Source organism: Protopterus annectens, chromosome 9.part0 (genome assembly GCF_019279795.1).
Source record: "Protopterus annectens isolate FY-2018-M chromosome 9.part0, PAN1.0, whole genome shotgun sequence".
In the NCBI taxonomy this organism is placed as follows: domain Eukaryota; kingdom Metazoa; phylum Chordata; order Ceratodontiformes; family Protopteridae; genus Protopterus; species Protopterus annectens.
In genome coordinates, this window is record NC_056743.1 from 1,141,354,042 (window position 1) to 1,141,375,750 (window position 21,709).

Sequence of the window (21,709 nt, forward strand, 5' to 3'; positions counted from 1 at the left end):
TCATGATAGATAATACAAATGTGATGATATTTAAAGCCAGAGTAGGTATAGCCCATTGTATTTGTCAGTACTGACAAAACAGGACAAATTTCTTCACTGCCTCACACTTTCTTAATGTTTATGTTGCTCTCTCATCAGCTGTATTGTGCTGTTGATCTGACTGACCCAGGCACTACAGTGCAGCCTCCTGTGTTCTTATGCCTTCCTCCTGACTTAGCAGGCCCACCTCCACATGTACACTCCCAATTTTCAGGTAGCACTGCTCCAAGCCTCCCCATGTAGCCTCATACTCTTCCTGAAGGCTAGAATAAACAATGGGTGTACCACACATTTTAGAGAAAAGGGTGGTCACATGAAATGTGCTCTTCAACAGTGATAATTCAGCAGAGGCATACTAACAGTAACAAAAATGCATTTCAGCATAACCACAGATTTAAAAACAATGTTATATATTGACTGTGGATTCAATAAACTCCATGTAGGCTTAGTGCGAAGCCTACATGGAGTTTACATGTTTGCATGGTGAACAGCAATGTTAATTGCATATGCATGCTATGCACTGTATTTGAATATAAACAAGCATAGTTTCATATCCAACAACAGTGTTTCTGGTGAGGAAACCATGCAGAGCAACACCAACAGCAGCAGATATGTAAACTTGTTTACCTACGGGCAAACTAGCTCTGCATGTTTGCACAGAATGTTGCAATGTTTACCAGGGTTATTAATAAAGCAATGTATATTGTTCCTATACATTATATGAAAGTGAATATAGTGCAGAGCATTGTGGAAACCTGTTTCAGCCAACTGGGACACATAGTAACAGGAACAAAAGTTGTCCAAATGATCCATAAGGGTACATGACTGCATTATAAAAAGTCAAGGGAAGTGTGTGTATTGACTAGGGACACACAGATGAATTGTAGGAATTAACACAGGGAAAGAGGACAGTTGAAACATGGTAATGTACAGCAGATGAGGGCATGTCAGTGAAGGCACTTGTAGGATGAACACTAATCACATATTGACACGATACAGTACGGACTGCACAGTGAATGCATATTATGTGACTGTCACTCACGGTGGCATAACAACAGAGAAGATTTTTTGTGATATAAGCTTCCTGACATGAACAGTGGAGAGGACATTTATCAGGAATGGTATACACAATAGGGGTTAGGTACATATTGTGAAGCTGTGCAAAATGAGTTGCCTGAATATGAATGTAATGTCAGCACAGGTCTCAGCCAACTGGGACACATAGTAACAGGATCATGGACAACAGTAAACCAAAGCATGTGCAACCATGGACAATATCAGAATAATACCACCAGTAATCCCATGTCTCTGACATAACATATCTGATTGTAAGTGATCATAGATGGTTCTGCAAAAACACACTTGTACAATTATTATGAGTTGCCACCAATCTATGAGGGGAACCAACCACACCATCTTGACACTGTAACATCTGCTGGAGATGTTAGGAGGAACACTGCTATACCTGTACATGAGGTTATGATCAATCCAGGCTAGTTTACAGGTGAGCATGGTATATATATATATGGCACAATCCACACTGACACAAATGTAACCTATGCCATCAGTATTGTCAGTTTGCTATGTATGTACTGTGTGCATCACAGAAACATGCATCACACATGCATTTGGTGTAACACCTTGATGGAGGCTCCACACCATCAGAAACTAATGTTTGTGCAACAAAAAGAATGCTTAGGTACGGTAAGATGTGTGGGAGCTCACCATGGCAAATGTGGTACAATTGAGTAATGCATCTCTGGAAGATGTGTAGAGAGGTACATAAAAAAGGTGTGCATTGTACTCGGTTATTGATGTGAAGCCAGCTGTGAACTATAGACGTATAATGGACTTTGATGTGGATGTCCGGCACATATTCAGGAGATGTCTTACATACAATGGAGTAGTCACCTCTGTGGGCACATGCTGATGGACATTCTGCATACCATCTACCTGAGTACACAAGTCACACACCATTTGGTCTGCTCATAGGGGTGTGCTGTTTACATTATCATTAGGTTGTGCTTTTGTTTTTATAACTTAACAAATCTCCCCGTGAATTTTTTTTCATCTCCCTCTTCATGGCTGTGGCAGCAATCCTTTGTGTGTGTTGATACTGTCTGTAGTATACTAATATGACACTTGGATTCAATGATTGTCCACAATCTGCAGTCCTCCATAAAGCTGTTTGGACAAAGGTTGTGTATGTCATTCTTATGTCTGTGACTTAAATAATGAACAGGAAAGGGCCTAGCACACAGCCCTAAGGTATGGACCTTATCAATGGACTCTAGATATAGGTCACTTCACACACTTCAGCATATTTACAGTATATGTCACATATATGATCCAGTGGTCTACCCACTTGGTAATACAGGTATGTATGGCCACTTGTGACAGTGTCACAGTAATACCTCAGTGTGGAGTTGTGTCAAATGCCTTGGCCTGGTCAAGTTCCACAGGATGATAGCATTGTCATCATTCATGAACTCCACAAACAAAAAGGCCAAACCGAAAGAACTGAAAAACGGCTTTATTAAGCAACAAAATGAAATAAATCAATCAAGCGCTTTCGCCAGGTAAATACCTGGCTTTCTCAAGATAAAACACAATACAATTGAAGTGTTTAAATACATGTATAACTAGTCACATGATCTCTAATTGGTGTATGAAACATTCAATTGAATTAAATATTGTCATCATTCATGCCCTTGTTGACCTACGTGAGGACATCTAACAGATATAACAAACATGGATGTAGCTTGAACAAATCACACATTGTTCACACACAGCTGGGATATTGTCAGTGTTCATTTAGAAAAAGTCCATGAGGACATGTTGCTCTACCTCACAGATGAGGAGAGTTAGGATGTGTCTATACATGCATGCATCAGGTGATGCCCCCCCAGTGAGATGGATGCGTTCTGATGTACACCCTTCTACAGGAACATATTCCATCAGGAGACTGTGTTGAAATATGGATCTAGCCATTTCTGGTAGGTCCATGATTTGAATCACATTATAGGCATCTTTGATGTTTTCACATCCTATTGATTCTGTGTTATTAGCTGTACTGAGTTCACAAATGTGCTGCCCTCCTTTGCATAGAAACTGAGTAAAGTTTGCATATATACTTTGGCTGATGGACAGTGGCAACAGGGGAGTGATATGTGAGACAAACTGAGAGCTAGTGCATTGTCAGTTTCCTATAGTTGGGTATATCTGATGGCATCCACATGCACATCTGTGCTTAGTTGTTTATTCCACTTAACATTTCATATGTATTGGAATAAAGGATTTGTGAAAAGACCTAGCCCTAAGCAACATTCTACCTTCACCCAGGATGATGCCACAATTTAAACAAAAAATGATCAACTTTAATAATTGGCTTATCTTTTGTTGTCATTTCAGGGATCCACTATCTCCTACATGTTGCTAAGGGGTGACCTGTTCCTGACTTACAGGGCATTCTCTGACCCCACCTGATGGAAGTGCTACACATTTAATAAATTCTTAAAAATTCAAACAGAATAGCCAACGTCATGGCAAAGAGGGATAAAGCCTTGACTACATCACAAGCAATCAGAGTTTGATTATTGGTTTAGGCAACTGTTGTACTGACAGGGAAGATGGGGATAACCACTGGGGGAGAGTGGGGGCATGTGCATGCCCTGGCCCAAAATGCGTTATAACTACCGTTATGAAAACTGGGGAAACTACTGCAGTGTGCTACCAAGGGTTGATGGGGTGGCTTGTGATATCAGCCCTTTGAGGTAGTGAGGTGTGGTTCAGCACTAATTAGTCATTTTACATCCCATTCTCATAATATTTTTGGGTGCACAGGAGGAAAAAGACTAATGTAGAAAAGCTCAGTGCACCATGATGCTGCCCCAGAATGCCTCAGTCTTTTCACTGGCCCCAACCTATATCCAAGGAAATCAAGAGGCATATAGGAGGATGTAGGTGGACTCAGCAAATGATGAGGGGCACCAGGATTAGCTGATGGTAAACTACATGGAGGAAAAAGTGGGGCAAATAAAAACATGATTTTTGAAAATATTCCTTTTTTTGTGGCTTACCTGGCACTGTGTAAGAAATGTGATGCATTTTACATTAGTAAAACTGTACAGAAACTTTAAATGAGAGTTTATGAGCATATGTATGCCATTAAGGCTCAGCAGAAAACAAATGCTCTGTTTAAATACTCATTGACTTGTGAAACATCCAAGAAATCAGATTTTTGTTTTGTAGAAAATTATGAAAAGCATACACAATTTTGTTTAGATAATGGCATACTGCTTGGGTCAAAGAAACGTAAGAGTCTTCCAAGGTTAAATGAATGGGATTAACATTAATATATTTTAAAAAGGAAACGCTATTCATCTTTAACCTATAATTTATTATTGAACAAAGAAAGCTTTCCATTTTTGATTGAGTTTTGTATGGGGTCATGTGATTTTACTGCCTGCTTCATTTTATGAAGTCTGAAATTAAAAAAGATGAAAGAGCTTGGTTTCCTCACCTTGTCTTATGATTCTTTTTCTGTGTGGCTTTGAGATGGACATTTTGATTCAAACTCTGCAAAGATAGAGAAGTGAATTGTCTTATATACTAAAATCAAAAATCAATTAGCAGTTATAGTTATACACAGAGACAATTATTTAAGTCAACATTAATCAAAATTTCCATATGAGAACAAGTTAATTTGATATACTGTATCCTGAAAAAATACCTGTGCTTTGTTTAGGTAGGTTTTTATTTGTAAAAGTTAAATAAATTTTAACTGTAAGACTATTACTATATGGAATGGTAAAACTTTGATTCCTACAGCTGAAAAAAGAAACAAGTAATCCTTAAGGAGAAGTGTTAAAAAGTACTAGGAAAGTAAGTAAAGGAAGGGAATAAACTGAAGCTTGGAGGCCTCTTGAGTGTAAGGGATACCTGAACATACCATGTGGTGACATTATATACTTAAGCACAAATACATTACCATTTGGAGTTGGGAAAATATTTAAAATTCATTTTGAAGATACTAAGGTTACTTACTAATGCCCTTCAGTGACAAAGTTAATTTATTCTAGGGACTTGAAATAGAAGTTTAGAAGTGGGCATCTCAATGCTTATTGTAGGAAAATGTGAAGACAATACGATGTTTGATAAAGGCCCTGAGATGATAATTAGAGAAGTACCATTAAACAAATAATTGAAGTGAAGAGCATTTGTCAGGGTAGTATTGGACTGAGTACACAGTTATCAGCCTAGATACACCAATTTTGGTTTAAATGATATGTAGTGGAGTGTTCTTTGGGAATGGCCAGATGTAAACTGACATTCAATAGTATGCTTGCTTCAGTTTTTAAGTCAGTGACTCATATTTTTAACTGTTAAGAATTAGTAAATGTATATTGACAGAATAAATGAATTGGCAGTACAGAATTTGTGGGACAGAACTTTTCTTCATGATAAAGTGAGATTAGCCTGCAGTTAACATGTATGACTATGTTGCTTATGTGAATGCCAGCATTTGAGACATTAGAATAAGTGGCCTATGGTAGTTTTATTTAATGGACCTGGTGTGTTGGAGGTACAGATAAATTTTTGTCCTGGATGGAACAGTATTATTTTGGTTTAGTATTGGGGTTCTGTTTGGAGATCTGCTAGTCAGTTCTGTATGTTACTGAAGGCAGTCTGTAGTGGCATGTTAGATACTGACACAAATGTTGTTATACAGAACACTTCCATGTCCAGCCACAGATCCTTGTGAGACACCTGGACAGATATTTCCATAGATGTGACTGTGTGTTCTCACATCTGACTGCCTGCATTCTGTTAAATAAGTAACTATTTAGTTAGCAAGTCAGAGGTGATTTTATTTTAGGTTCATAGCTTCATAGGAGGTTACTAGACTAACGGCCCTAGAACTCTTACAAGCCTAGCCATTTTTCTCCCCAGTTGCCTCAATTCCCGGTGGTTAGGTGAGTGGAGTTCACAGAGGTAAGGGTCTATGGTAGTTAATACTGTCTTCCTCTGTCTGGGAGGAACATGGGCACCACCCCAGGAGGGAATTTGCAGTCACCCATCTATTGATCTAGGATGCATTTTAAGAGGATCAGGGAGGGACTCTGTTTCACATGAACTGGAAGCTTGTTCCAGAGAAGTGACAGTCTCTGGGTGATGTATCTATCTCTCCAGCATGATTTGTTCCTGTCAGAGGCTAAGTTAAAATCCCTGGAGTGAGTGACCCTCCTGCAGTCTTGATTCATGAATGTGTAGCATTTCCATCAGATGGGGTCAGAGACTGCCCTGTAAGCCAAGCACAGGTCACCCCTTAGCAACCTGTAGGAGACAGAATACAGTGACAGGCCTTTCAGTCTTTCCATATAAGATTTTTTTTGTCTACCCTGTAATTTATTGGTGAGAAAACTCAGTAGTCTTTCCAATTGTTGCAGATGTCTGGTGAGGTACATGCAAAAAGGAGCATTGTACTTAATTATTGGTCTGACGAGGGCTGAATATAATGGAATTATAAAATCCCTAGATCTAGATGTGCCGCCTTTACTTATTAGATGTACCATATAAAAGGAGGATTTCCTTACTACTGTGGATACATGGTGGTCAAAGTTCAGATTGCTTTTAACCTGACTACCCAGATCACATACCACTGGGTCTACACTTAGGGGGTGCTGTCTAAAATGTAATTAGTAGAGATGTCAGCTTTCCCAAAGAGAATAATAATGCATTTTTTTGCATTTAGCTTTAATCCATGGCTTTGGCACCATTCATTTGTCTGTGTTAACCTTGTCTGTAGTATATTAACATCACTGGGGGACTCAGTGATAAATCACAATCTGCAATCATCAGCCAACTTGGTCAGCCACTGGAAAAATAAAGTGCGAACAGTAAGGGGCCCAGCACAGAACCCTGTGGTACGCCACTGTTGATTGTTTTTTTGTTAGAGCTGAAGTCACCCACTTTGGCGATATGTGTCCTGTTAGTGAGCCAGTTGGCTACCCATCTGGTAATGTAGAGGTTAATTCCCAGTTGGGAGAGTTTTTCTAATACCTGAGTGAGGAATTGTGTGAAATGCCTTGGCTAGGTCAAGATAGGTGGCATACTCTGTGTTTGCCTAGTTCAGTGCCTCAGTGACTTTCTTGAAGAAGTCAGCCATATTTAACAGGCATGATCTACGTTTAATGAATCCGAACTGGGGTGGATCCAGATTTTGTAGATTACCTGTGTCCTTGTTAATAAAGTCCTTTCTTTAATTTCTCCAAGTCTTTTGGGTTTCTAATGCCATGACAGGAATTGACCCCATTCCTAAGTCAAAGTATGATTAAAGTTAATGAAATTAGCATTGTTTCAATCTTGGACATTAGCCAGAAGTGCTCTTTGCAGCACCCACAAGGTACCCAGTAATGACTCCTTCTGCAATTCATACAGTTACATGTATCTATAACAAGACCATCTGCTTCCACTACTATTGGAACTGTCTGGGTATCCTTCTTCCAAATTGTCCTTGTTTCTGCCTGCAAATTCTGGTATTCTATGACTTTGTGTCTCTCTGTATGTAATTCACTGCAGTCACTGGGTGTAGCAGTTTCAATGATTAAAGCTACTTTTGTCCTCTTTTCATGGACTACTATATCTGATTTTTTAGCATCTATTTTTTTAACTGTTGGTAACTGGTGATCCCATGCGACATAAACTTCATCATTTTCTATAATGCTATGTGGCTCATGTTTCCAGAATTTTTCAGCTACTTCAGTATTATAATGTTTGCACAATCCCCAACGTAACAGTCTTTCCACATTATTATGCCTTTTAGTATACAGTCCTTTACAGTTATTTTCCAATATAACAAAATATTATCTAGATTATCTAAAGCTACTGCTACTTAATGCTAGGAGTCTAAAGAAGAAACTGCACACCCTAGAAGCACTCCTCACTTTGGAAACTGCTGACATCTGTGCAGTCACTGAGATATGCTTCAAAGGTGCGGAAAGCACCCCGTCAGTTATTTTGAACTGCTGTGGTGGTGCAACGGTAGCATTGTTGCCTCACAGCAAGAGGTTCTCCCACTCGATTCTCGGCTTGGGTTGGGAGTGCCTTCTGTGTGGAATCTGCATGTCCTCCCCATGGTCAAGTGGGCATTTGAAAGACATGTGTTGAATGGGCATGCCTTCATTGAAGGTTGGGCATCGGGCTGGCAACTTGACACCATAAAAACCAACTGCCAATAATTAGTGGATCGGAGTTCTGCTGTGGTGACCCTTAACCGGGAAAAGCCAAAAGACAAAACAAATTGATAGGTCAGTTATTTTGACACTGCCTACAAAAAAGCACAATAGGGATGGCTAATGCCCTTGCCAGTATTCAAAAGCCTAGAGGAGTTAGGTGCAGACCATCTCTGACAAAGCACCATCACCTGTTGACCATGTCTTCCCAGGCTGACAACTATTGGATCCCCTTGGACTGACACCAGAAGCTAAGCCAATTGCTCAAGTCAATCATTTTTTGTTTGTATTTTGGCATCATCCTCGGAGAAGGTAGAATGCTGCTTAAGGCCAAGCTTATACCTGCCTATGACACATAATCTGAGAGCTCAGTCATGTGTCCCTTCATATTGTCCAGTGAGGTACATCTCAAGTCATTCACCCCCACATGGACTATGACATAGTCATACTGGTACCTGTGCTTGAGTAACTTGATGGATCCTAGTACCTGACAGTCAGCTAACCACAACACACTCCTTATCCATCCTGGTGAGGGGAAAATCCGTAAATCTCACAATGGAGTCACCTACGACCAATGCATTATGCCTTGTATTAGAGTATGCAAAATTTGTTATTTTAGTATAAACTAACCTGATTGCTGAAAGTCAGAGTTGCCATTTCTGTTCAAGTGATAAGGAGCCATTATAATATTAGCCTATCCAGCCATCGTCTACACAAATAAGGTTCCCATTCATGTCCCCTCACTGAGCAGCAGATGGTATATGTTGAGACCTGCTTTTGGTGCCAATTTTTTGTCATTTTTTCCCAGTGATTCTTCAAAGTGAGACATCATGTCTAGAGAAAGAGATGGTAGAGCTCCTTTTAAAGCATGTAGGTAGGGGGTGATGGCAACAAAAATTGCTGTTTTTCTCCTCTATAACGACTACAAACAGAGGCTCCTTCAGGAGCTCTATTAAAGGCCTCAGTATAAAACTGAAGCCTGAAATAGCTTAACCCAGGCTGACAGCCATACCACTGGCATCCCTCTCATGGGAGAACAGTGCCGTCACCATTATAGTGACATGAGGTACCGCAATTCTTACATCATAGGCAAATGGGAGGAAGACATTAGATGGCATACACTACTTATGCATTGTAAATGGATATTATAGGTTCATAGGTTCGTAGGTCTGTACTAGGCTAATGGCCTTGGAGCCTTTACAAGCCTAGCCCTTAGGATTACCCTGACATTGTGCCACCTGACCTTAGTTCCCAGTGCCTCTGTCGAGTAAGGCCAATTGAGTGATCTTTGGGGTGAATTTTCTATTACCCATCCACTCATCAAGATTTCTCTTGAAGAGGGCCAGTGAGGTGCTCTGCTTGATATGTATGGGAAGTCTATTCCATAGCATGGGCAGTCTCTGGGTTATGAACCTGTCCCGCCAGCATGTTTTATTGATTGTGGTAATGAGCTTGAGGTCTCTGAGATGTGTGGTGCGGAGGGATTGGGATTTCTTTAGATGTAGCATTTCTAACAGAGCTGGGTCAGACATGGCTTTGTAAGTCAAGCAAAGAGAGCCTCTAAGTAGACGCTATGAGACAGAGAATAGTTGGGAGTTTTTTTAAGTCTGTCCATATAGGACAAATGTTTAAGGCCTAGGATCCTTTTTGTGAGGTACTTTTGCGGCCTCTCCAGTTGTTGCAGGTGTTAGTGAGGTACATGCCAAATGGGGCATTGTACTCAATGATTGGCCTAATGAGGTAAGTGTAGAGGGAGACAATGACTGCTTTCTTCCTGGATGCAAAACCCTTAGTAATGAGATGTGCCACATAGAAGGACTTTCTGACCACATTGGCAATGTGGTGGTCAAAAGAGATGTTGCTGTGAACCTGTGTTCCCAGATCTCTTATAACCTTCTGTGTTCAGTGGACTACAATTGATGTGGTAATTCATGGGAACTGTTTTTTTCCCAAAGGGGATGATGACACATTTTTTGGCATTGAGCTTAAGGCCATGATTCTGACACCAGTTGTTGGTCTCAGTGAGGCCTTTCTGTAAGATGTCAACATCACTTGGGTAGTTAATAATAGCTCCCAACTTGCAATCCTCTGAAAACTTTGTCAGCCAGAGCCCTTTGTGTTGTCTGGACTTCAGTGAAGTAGATACCAAACAGGAGAGGACCCAGGATTGAACCCTGTGGGACTCCACTCCTGACTGGTTGACAGTCTGACTTGGAGTCAGCTACGTTTACACTGTGGGTTCTACCTGTGAGCCAGTTTGCAACCCACCTAGTGATATATGGGTTGATGCTTAGCTTAGTGAGGTTTTTTATGATTCTTGAGTGGGGAATAGTATCAAAGACCTTGGCCAGATCAAGGTAGGCTGTATGAACCACCTTGCCTTCATCCACAGCTCTGGTGACTGACTCAAAGAAGTTGACCAAGTTGAGCAGGCATGATCTACCCTTCAGAAAACCAAACTGTGTGGGATCTAGAGTTTGGAGATTCCCTATATCCTTGTTTATTAGGTCCATGATGATGCATTCCATAGCTTTTCATATCAGACTCATCAGGCTATTGTTGCGATAGTTCCCAGGGTCTGTAATCACTCCTCCTTTGTAGAGAGGGTTGAATGTAGCAGTGCTCCATTTGTAGGGACAAAGCCTGAGGTGAGGCTGTAATTGAACAGGGCACACAGGTGAGGTGCCAGTTCACTCTGTAGTTCATGTAGAACACAGTCAGGGATATTGTCAGGTCCCATAGAAGCTGTATTCTTGGCCTTGGACAGTGCTGTTTTAACCTGTGCGGCAGTAATACTGGGTGCCTGGCAATCTACTGGTATTGTGACTGGTCCTTTGGGGGGAGAGAGGGGTAAAGGTGGAACTGAATCTGTCAGCCAGTATATTGGCAATATCTGTTGGCTCGGTACATGAGGTACCATTGTGCAGTAGCTCAGAGCAAATTTTGGTATTGCAGTAGAGATTCTTTACATAACTATAGAAGGCCTTGTGGTTGTCTTTACTATCTGCTGCAATTCTGTTTTCATAGCTAGCTTTAGAGGATTTGATGAGGGATCTCAACTTTTTGTTGAGGCTGATTAGGGAGTTTTTCCAGTCTTGGGACATCACCTTATTCTGCATCAGTTTCCTCCTTCTATGTAGAGTTTGTTTATGGCAGGAGACCACCAGATTGGCTTCCATTTTTTGGAGGAGAGCATCTTGGTTCTATTGGGTATGGCGAGATCCATTAATTTGTGCACATGTTCATACAGGGCATTGGTGTATGATTTGGTAGTCATGTAGCTATTCTCCATTTGCATGGGTGCCGTGAAGTTAGCCACCTCTGCTTTTAGGAGCTCAGAGTTAGCTTTGGAGAAGTTTGTCATGGTGGTTACCTTTGCAGGGGGTGGGGTGGGTGGGAGGGATGTGGATTTCCAAGGTGATTAGTATGTGGTCGGATCTAACCAGGGAAGAGTCAACTATTGGTGTAGAGCATCATGTTAGTAATGACCAGGTCAAAGATGTTGCTACCTCTAGTGGGAGTAAGAACGAGCTTGTCCAGGACATTGGAATTAATGAATTCCAGGAAACATTGGGCAAGTATATTGGTACATGAGTACTTTTCCCAGTTAATGAAGATGTAGCTGAAGTTGCCCAGCATGAGATTGTTAGGTTGGACCCTAATATTCTCCAGGGTGCTCAGGGATATGGAGTGTGAGCCTTGGGACATGGTTAGGGACCTATAGCAGGCTACAACCTAAATCGCTCTCTTACCCAATGTTAGCTGCACCTGAAGTATCTCAGATGCGTTATGTTGGGCTACCAGTCTGGAGGTTTGCGGATCCATTATGAATATGGAAACATCATCACCTTTGGAGCTTCGGTCCAAGTTCTGGGGCCGAAAGGTGTGGAATGAGTTATAGCCTGGTAGTGCAGGGGTGCTTTCTGCTGCCTTGAACCAGGTCTCTGCTATGGCACAAATGTCGATGTGCTCCATTTTAAGGACTTCTTTGAGCGAGTGCATTTTGAGATTTAGACTTCTAGCATTTAGTAGCATGACCCTCAGATTGCATTTGTTTGCAGCTGTTACGGTGGTAATTTGGTCATTGGAACACCACCTAAAAAAGGCACTATAGGGTGGCAAGAGCCTTGGCCAGTATTTGGAAGCCCAGGGATGACAGATGCAGGCCATCTCTGGCAAAGCATCGAGGTCAGCTCCGCGTGCAACCTGCCAGTGCACAGATCTTACACACTGCTGTTTTTTTCTCTCTATAGCCCTTGAATAGATTGTAGAATATAGGCAGCTGCATAGGAAGAAATTACGGCAACTAAGGGAGCACTGGATGAGTATACTTACTTCAGAATGTGGAACTTTTAATATTACAAGTACAACAGATTTAGCTTCGTACAGTATAGTTTTCATAAATCACTGCCAGATCTGTGATAACTTCCATAGTTCAATGGTAGCAGTATGATTGTTGAATGTCATTAGTGTGCATGCATGTTTCCTGCTGATGTACTTGAAACAAGTGACTCATGATGTTTAGGGCTCTTCTTCCACATTGTGATGAGGCCTTTAGGTTCAGTTCCCCCCATGTATGCTCATGTTCATTATTGACCGAATATGTCAGTCCCATTATAGTAAGTACAAAATTAGGCATGAGAAATATGTATGAGCAACATGGTTTCGGTGGGATGATATTTTAGTCAGGCAGACACACTTTGTCAATATACTATAATACCTGGAAGGTAACTGTATGTCTGAGCAGCATTTTTCTTTTCTTTGTATATACATGTGCCTCAGAGATTCCATCACTCTTATCTTGAAATACAAAAGCTTTCAGTTCTGTCCAAGTAGCTTATCTTGTTTAGGGAATGCACCTGATGTTGGATGTGGGTTCAAGTCTGCTAACAGACTCATTAAATGAAGAAGCATGTTTGTTGTTCATGCAGGTGTAACTTAGTCATACAAAAAGTCCTTATAAATGGCAGATTTTCATTGTGTTAGTACTTCTCACCCAACGCCCAGTTTTTGTCTCTATCCTTTCTATTACATACATTCTACTACACACTTTTTGTTTATTATTTTGCTCTTCATCTGCAGCAAGATTGAATGCTCCCTCTACAATCTTATTTAAAAAGCAAAATAAACAGACCCAACAAGCTGATTGTAAGAAAACATTTAAAAAGCAATGGCAAGGATGTTCCAAAAATAAGACAGGACCTCCCCAAGAACAAAGGATGGTCTAATTATGTCTAAATAATGTTTGCATGACTTCCTCCCCATCTCACCTGGCAGTCCCTCAATCCTTCCAGAATGTCTGAACCTCAGTTTCTTTCTTTGGCAACAGATAGTTTCAGACAGATGTGTTCTTAGAGTAATCCATCAAGGTTACAGTTGGCAGTAGGAGTGTCGCTCTCACTTCCAGGAGACCCTTCCCCACCCACTAGAACAAAGTCTTCTTCTCCATTGTGTCATTCAGCATATGCTCTCCTAGGGAGTGATAGAAGTCATTCCTCCTCCTCCTCAATTAGGAGAACAATTTTATTCAAGGATGTTTCTGGTGCCAAAGAAAGAAGATTCTTGGAGACCAATTCAGGATCTTTCCTTTCTGAACCTGGTTGTGATAGTGTTCAAGTTCAAAATGTCATCTCACAACTTTTTTCACCCTTATTCTCTATTTGAGTTTTCTAGTAATCTTAGATGTAAACGGTGTATATCACAACATTCCTATAGATCTAGATTTCAGATGTTTCTTAAGGTTTTCTGTGTCTAGATCATATTATCAGTTCTCTGCATTTTCCTTTGGTCTATCCACTGTCTCAGGGGTATTCACAAAGAGCCTAGCTCCTATGATAGCCTTCTGCAGACTACAAGGTATTCGCATTTTTCCTTGTATAGACAACTTGCTTATCTTTGCAAAGTGTCGAGAATCTCTCACCTGGTTAAAGGATTTGCTGCACAGTCTGGGGTTCCAGCAGAAGTTACAAAAGCTTTGTCTGACTCCGTCCCACATGATTGTTTTCCTGGGGCTCTCCTAGACACCTCCATTCAAAGATCTTTTATAGGTTCATAGGTTCATAGGTTCATAGATTAGTACTAGGCTAACTAACTACCCTCTTCCATTTGAAGCTAAGCAGCACCCCCCCCATGTGAGAATCAAACCCTGCACCTTGTGTCTTTAAGGTAAACACCTTAACCATTATGTCATCCTCCCACCCCCTCCTTCCACAGGAAAACATAGATCTGTACATATACATATCCATATCTATCTATAGATAGATATATCTGTCAGACTACTGTCTCAGAAAGGGAATTCCTCTGGATTTTGAGTCTTATAACATCCAAGATTCCTCTGATACCCATTGCAAGACTCCTCATGAGAAAATTCCAATGGTACCTGAAATCTCTATACATCAACATCCTCTGACATTTCAGATTCTAGTTTTGAGGTTTGTGAAAAGGAAAAGTTTTTTTTTTTCAGTAGAGACACCCGATTTCTCAGAATCCAAGTCTCCCACTCTCCCTCTCATCTCAGACTTTGCTTGGGAGCACTGTCTTTGGGAATAACATTTCTTTGTATCAGAAAAGTCAAACAAAACAAAATACATAGAAATAAAACAGATGTTGGCACTTATAAATGCTGTTAACTCTCTCAATCATCTGTGGTCCGTAGTGTTTATAGACAACACCACAGTGATGCAGTACATAAATAAGCGAGGATGAACCAGATCTTACCCTCTGTGAACACTAGCCACGGTAACCTGGAATATAGTTTTCCAGCACAATCTCATTCTACAGGCATTGTATATACTATCAATGCAAAACTGTATGACAGACAAGCTGAGCAGGTCAAGGAAAGACCCTCATAAGTGACAACTGAATCAGGTGGATCTTCCAGAAATTGATCCAGCTGTGGAGAATACCTCAAATGGATCTTTTTACCTCCATTCACAGCAATCATTTGACAAAATTTTCCAGGACTCCATGTAAGAATACCCAGAAGACAGATGCTTTTTCTTTTCCATGGACAGAAATCTTCCTGTATGTTTTTCTACCCTTTCCAATAGTATTCAGAGTCACTCTGAAGATTCAGAAGGACTCTCCAAAGATCACTGCAGTGACTCCCTTCTGGTCCAGGGGAAAATTACCATCAGCTTTCTCCAGACTGGATGTGCTCACACAAGACAAGATGTGTTTGATGTATTCTGACCCCAAATAACAAATATTGACTGCCTGCATGACAGAATTAGAATACCAATTTGGCACTTTTTTCCTGAGAATATTTACCAGGTATTAAAGGAAGCAAAAGCACCTCTTACTAGAAAATCATATATTAGTAACTGGAAAAGGTTTTCTAGTTGATACCAAGAAAATAACCAACACTCCCTCAGGACTAGGGCTTCTCTGGTTCTACATTATGTGTGTGAGTTATTTTCTCTGGCCTGTTTTACTCCTCAATCAATGTCATGTCAAAATGTTTCGAAAGGGGTGCTGCATACAAAACCTCCTAGAAAAAAGGTGGTCCTCCTTGAAATCTTAATTTTGAATTAGAAAAATTAACTACTTCATTTTAAGCAGCTCATCAGGCTGACTTGAGGTTCTTAACATAGAAACATTTTACTACTTGACCTCTGGAAGAAGAGTACCTTTGCTGCAAGTTCTCAATGCAGGGTAAACCTTATATCATTTTCCACAAAAATAGGGTTTCCTTAAGAATTAATCTCTTATTTATGTCTGAAGTGGTATCTGAGTTTACTTTGAGCTAAGTTATCCCTCTCCATGTCTTCTTTCCAGAACCACAAAATGAGGGAGAAAGGACACTACATACTTTGGATGTCCACAGACAGCTCAGAAACTATCTTGACTGAACAAAATGTTTTCAGAAACTCTGATCAGTTGTTTATTTCTTGTGAAAGTAAAAAAATGGGTGCTCTGCGTCATAACAGACTATTTCCAAGAGGTTGCCTCATGCAACCTTTTATTATACTCACCAAAACAAGACAATTCCAGTCAGGGTCAAGGCTCATTCTACCAGGACCTTGGCTTCATCTGTGACTTTTTGGAGAGAAATGGATTCTAGAAGTATTCTAGCAGCAGCAGCAATGTGTTTCTTGGTAAATCATTTTTCCAAAGCACTATAAACTAGATTCCTTCTCCAGGTCTTGGACAGGCTTTGATAGGGCCATATCCAGGTGTTCCTGGATCTTCTTCTTTTAACCTCCCAGTCAGTTTAAGCTATGGTAATCATCCCATATACCTAAGGCTACTGCAGTAGTGATCCATATGATGATCATAGTACAGTTGTTAAACCTACTTTAACAGTATATATGTTTGAATAATCACTGCTGCAGTATGTCATTGAACCACTGTAGAATATCAGTGTGCAAAAACAAAGCAGGGAAAGCAAAATGCTCACCTTGCCTAATGATATCCAGAAACTACTACAGGCATATGCTAACAGGGTACTCGACCAGCCCATTTGTTAGGCAGTTTCTGAACAATTTAATTACTAATGATTCAGTTCTTGAAAAGTAAGATAACATCCTGGAAGACAGTGTAATCTGTATCATTCCTGATGCCAAAACATATATGGATGATATCAGGGGTACAACAATAGTGGAGAAGCTTTTTTACAGTTTCTCAGGAAAATAACTCCACTTTAGCAGATCATGGTTCATAGGACATTTAGCAGGACCTCAGGGTGGGTCACAAAAAAAGCATTCTTTTGATTACTTTTTCTCAAACTTAGCATGATAATTTTGAGAGGTTCAAAATCCACAAAGTGCAAACTGTTTAGGTTTTTGCTGGCAATGGGGACTGCTGGAAAAGTGACAATATCAGATATCAATTCCTCCATCGTTATGACTAGTGGCTTTACACCTGCTTTAATGCTTAAATCTGTATTGTGACATAAGCAGACCATGCTGAAAATATGAGGGTTAAGATCTTCTAATCTGGATAGCAATCATGGAGGTGATATTGTCCAAAAAATAAGCTACCATGTTGCTCACAAGAGTGTCAAACTTGGTCAGAGTCTCCATTAAACAGTAAAAAATCGCTTGGTTAGTTCTACTGACACAATCAGGTTTGTCAAAGAATTTAACTACTTCAACTGACACAAGCAGGTATGTCAAATAATTTAACTACTTTTTTTACTATTACCATGGTAAAAAGAAAAGTAAAATTACAAGGAATTTGTCATTCCCCCAATATCTGTATTCTGGTCTGGGTACAAAGAGTCCAGCACTTTCTGACAGATTTGAGAAACATCCTGCTGATACTTTGACCCCATTACATCATTTACAATTCAAGCAGCCTTTGTTGGTCTGCAGGTCATTTTTTTTACCACTTCTGGATCCATGCAGTAACTCTTTATGTACTTCAGATATTAGTGCCCAGTTGTAAAGGCAAGTTGTGTTCAGCAAGTAGGTTCATAAAGGCTACTTCAACTTCCAATACTTTAGAGTTGGTTTACTGATTGGCAAACATTTGTCAACTTCCTCCTAGTTGTACATTTGGTGTTCGTCTTGTGTTTTTCAGTGTCCAAGTGTCCATGTGTCACTGCAGATCATTTCTCGCTCCATGTCCAACATTAATATGGGTAGCACGTCTTGCAAAAGGCATATTCTGGATTACACTTGCTTTCTATTATCCAATCAAAAGTTACCTTCCAGTTGCTTTTAAATGTAGTCATTCACTTCTTCTCACAGGCAACATTTATGGAGAAAAGAGAGTGTAATTAGAAAGCTTCAAGGTAATTCAGAAGTGTATCGTGAAGTTATACTTTTACTTACAATAAAATGAAGCTTGTGTAATGCAAACGGTACTCAAAAATTCTTACCCCTCTAAACTGCTGCACTAATCGTACCATACTGTTGTGCAATTCACCTATTACTTTGCTTCTGAAGAAGATAGTTGTAATGTTTCAGATAAATGATATGAAACCAAGCCAGAAACCACATTAAACATGCATAATTTCAGTAAATTAGTTTAATGCAGACCACCATACATGGGCATGAAAAGTGAGTGAGCATTATTACAAATTCCCAATAACACAACCAAGAAAATGCTCATTATTGCAAATTATTCATACTGCATCTAAGAAAAGAATCATTATAACTGATTCATAATGCATTCAAAAAAAGCTCATAATTGGAAGTGATTCATAATGCATCTAAGAAGAAAGCACTTTATTGCGCTTTCTGGAATTCATAAATTCCAATTCCCTAAATCAACTTATCCACACCGCCACCAGGGACAACAATATCCTAGACCTAGTCATTTACAACATGAGTGACCGGTGTTCCACACCTGAAGTCAACTCCTTATTGGTCCGATCTGACCATAAGCTTATCACCCTTAATATCCACATCCTGCCCCCACCCCCCATTAAAGAAACCACAGTAAAAAATTTCTCCAAAGCCAACTTCATGCTTCTTAAGACAGAAGTGGTGAACTTCATGACACCCATGCAGATGGACAATACAGTTACAACTGCTGAATCCTACACAAATGTACTCTATAAGCACTTATACAAGTGCATGGATCGTGCTATCCCAAACAGAACCAAGACGCTATCCTCCAAAAAAAGGAAACCAATCTGGTGGTCCCCTGCCATAAACAAACTGTACAACAGAAGGAAGAAACTGTTGCAAAAGACAGTAAAATCCCATGAATGGAGGAGCTCCCTGGTCAGCCTCAATAAGAAGCTGAGATCCCTTTTAAGATCCTCCAAAGCTAGCTATGAAAACAAAATTGCCACTAAATCCAAGGACAGCCACAAAGCATTCTATAGCTATGTCAAGAATCTAGATGGCAACACTCAGATCTGCTCTGAGTTACAGCACAAAGGCATGAAAATTACAGAACCAGCTGATATTGCCAACATCCTGGCAGATCAGGTTAGTGCTAACTTTACCCCCTCTCACCCCCTAAAGGGCCCATATCTATACAGGAAGAATGCAGAGTCCCTGTAATCACAACTATGCAGGTAAAAGCTGCACTCTCTAAAGCCAAAAACACAGCATCCATGGGACCGGACAACATCCCAGGCTGCATTTTACATGAACTTCAGAACGAACTTGCTCCCCACTTAAGCACCATGTTCCATAATAGCCTCGCATCAGGCTTTGTGCCCCCTGAATGGTGCACAGCAACAGTTATCCCACTCCACAAAGGGGGAGCCACCACTGATCTAGGGAACTATCGACCTATTAGCCTGATGAGCCTGGTCTGCAAGGCCATGGAACGTATCATCATTGAACTCATAAACAAAGACACTGGTAACCTCCAAACTCTGGATCCCACCCAGTTCGAGTTTGTGAAAGGCATATCATGCCTCCTGAACCTGATCGACTTCTTTGAGGCAGTCACCAAAGCCGTTGATGAGGGTAAGGTGGTTCACACAGCCTATCTTGACCTCGCCAAGGCTTTCGACACCATCCCCCATTCTGGAATTATATCTAAACTCACTAAACTAGGTATAAATCCCTACGTCACAAGATGGGTTGCCAACTGGCTCACTGTCAGAACCCACACTGTAAATGTTGCAGACTCCAAATCTGACCTCAAAGTAGTGACAAGTGGAGTACCACAGGGTCCCGTCCTGGGACCTCTCCTGTTTGGTATCTACTTCTCTGAAGTACAGGCTAACACAGAAGGCCTCTGGCTAACAAAGTTCACAGATGACTGCAAACTAGGAGCCACAGTCAAGTCCCCAAAAGATGTGGACATCCTACAGAAGGGCCTCACTGAGACAGATGCCTGGTGTCAGAGCCTTGGCCTTAAGCTCAATGCCAAAAAGTGCAGTGTCATTCCCTTTGGTAAATACTCTGTACCCATGAACTACCACATAGGCAGCAATCTACTTAACACTGAATGCGTGATAAGAGACCTTGGGACCCAGGTGGACAGTAGTCTCTCCTTTGATAGTCACATCGCCACAGTAGTCCGGAAGTCCTTCTATGTGGCACACCTCATCATAAAAGGGTTCTCATCCAGGAAAAAAGAGGTCATTGTTCCCCTCTACTCATCACTCATTAGACCGATTATAGAAATATGTGACCTACACTGACCGCCTCAAAAAACTCCAGCTTTACTCCATAGCATATCACCTACTCTGAGATGATGTCTGCCTAACATATAAAGCTATGTCAAACCCAGAGCTGTTGGACATGCTACACCTAAAGAAATCCCAATCCCTCTGAGCTACACGCTCTAGGGACCTAAACCTTGTCACCACAATAAACAGGACACACTGGAGGAATAGATTCCTGTCCCAGAGACTTCTTATACTCTGGAACAAGCTACCCATCTATGTCAAGCAAAGTTCTTCATTAGCACTCTTCAAGAAAAATCTTGATGAGTGGATGGTAAATAGGAAATACACCCCGGGGGTCACTACTGTGTCTCTGCTGGACAGTGGCACAGGAAAATAACTTTCTTGGGTGGCGTAAGCTATGGTACCTTGCTGGCTAGGCTTACGTAGGCCCTTGGGCCAATAGCCTACTACCTACCTATGAACCTATGTTTCATAACACATCTAGGAAGAAGTTCATACAAGAACCAAACATATTGTAAACATATTGTAAAAGTGACAGATTGCTGATAATATACCACAGAGTTGCAGATTAATTATTACTTACTCAAAGTGAACTTCACAGGGTTTATTTTGTAGTAATATATTTTAGATGATATGAATTATGAAACTCAAGTAGCAGACTTGAATGATTAAAACAGACCAAGATAATGGGACAAAATCTGACTATTCTGTGAAATTCTGGGCACTTGTTATGCAGTAATCTGCTCTTTTAAAATAAATGCCACAGCTATTTAAAGAATAAAAGAAGCATAGAAAGCATTAAAGAAATGCAACAATACCATGGGCTGGATTCATTAAACTCTACATGGATCTCTAAAACCGTGTGCATGTTGTACTGCAACACACATGGTTGCGCGCTGATTTGTATTCAGTAAGCAGCTGAACTGTATGCTAATCAACCGATCCAAGATGGTGGAGCTATTCAACAAGATATAACGCAGTCATGTACACTTATGTTAGGTATTTGCTTTGAATTTCAAAACCTACACTAGAGGAACAGAATGTTAGGGGCTGCTGCTGCACTTCTGAATGTGTATATGCAATAGGCTCAAGTCTGTGTTGGTTCTGCTGCTGATAGACCTCAGGCAAAAAGGAGAAGGGTGTTTAGATCCCATTTAATTGTTCATGGTCTGCATGAGGTGAAACTAGAGCACTACAGCGTGGATAGAGACACACTACAGGAACTCTACAACTTCTGTCATCCTCAACTGAGGGCCAGAGCAAACCAATGGAAACCATTACCTGTAGAGACCAAGGTATGTGCAGCACTCAGAATTTTAGCTACAGCAACCTTCCAGAGACCAGCAGTGGGCATGCTATATATATATATATATATATATATATATATATATAT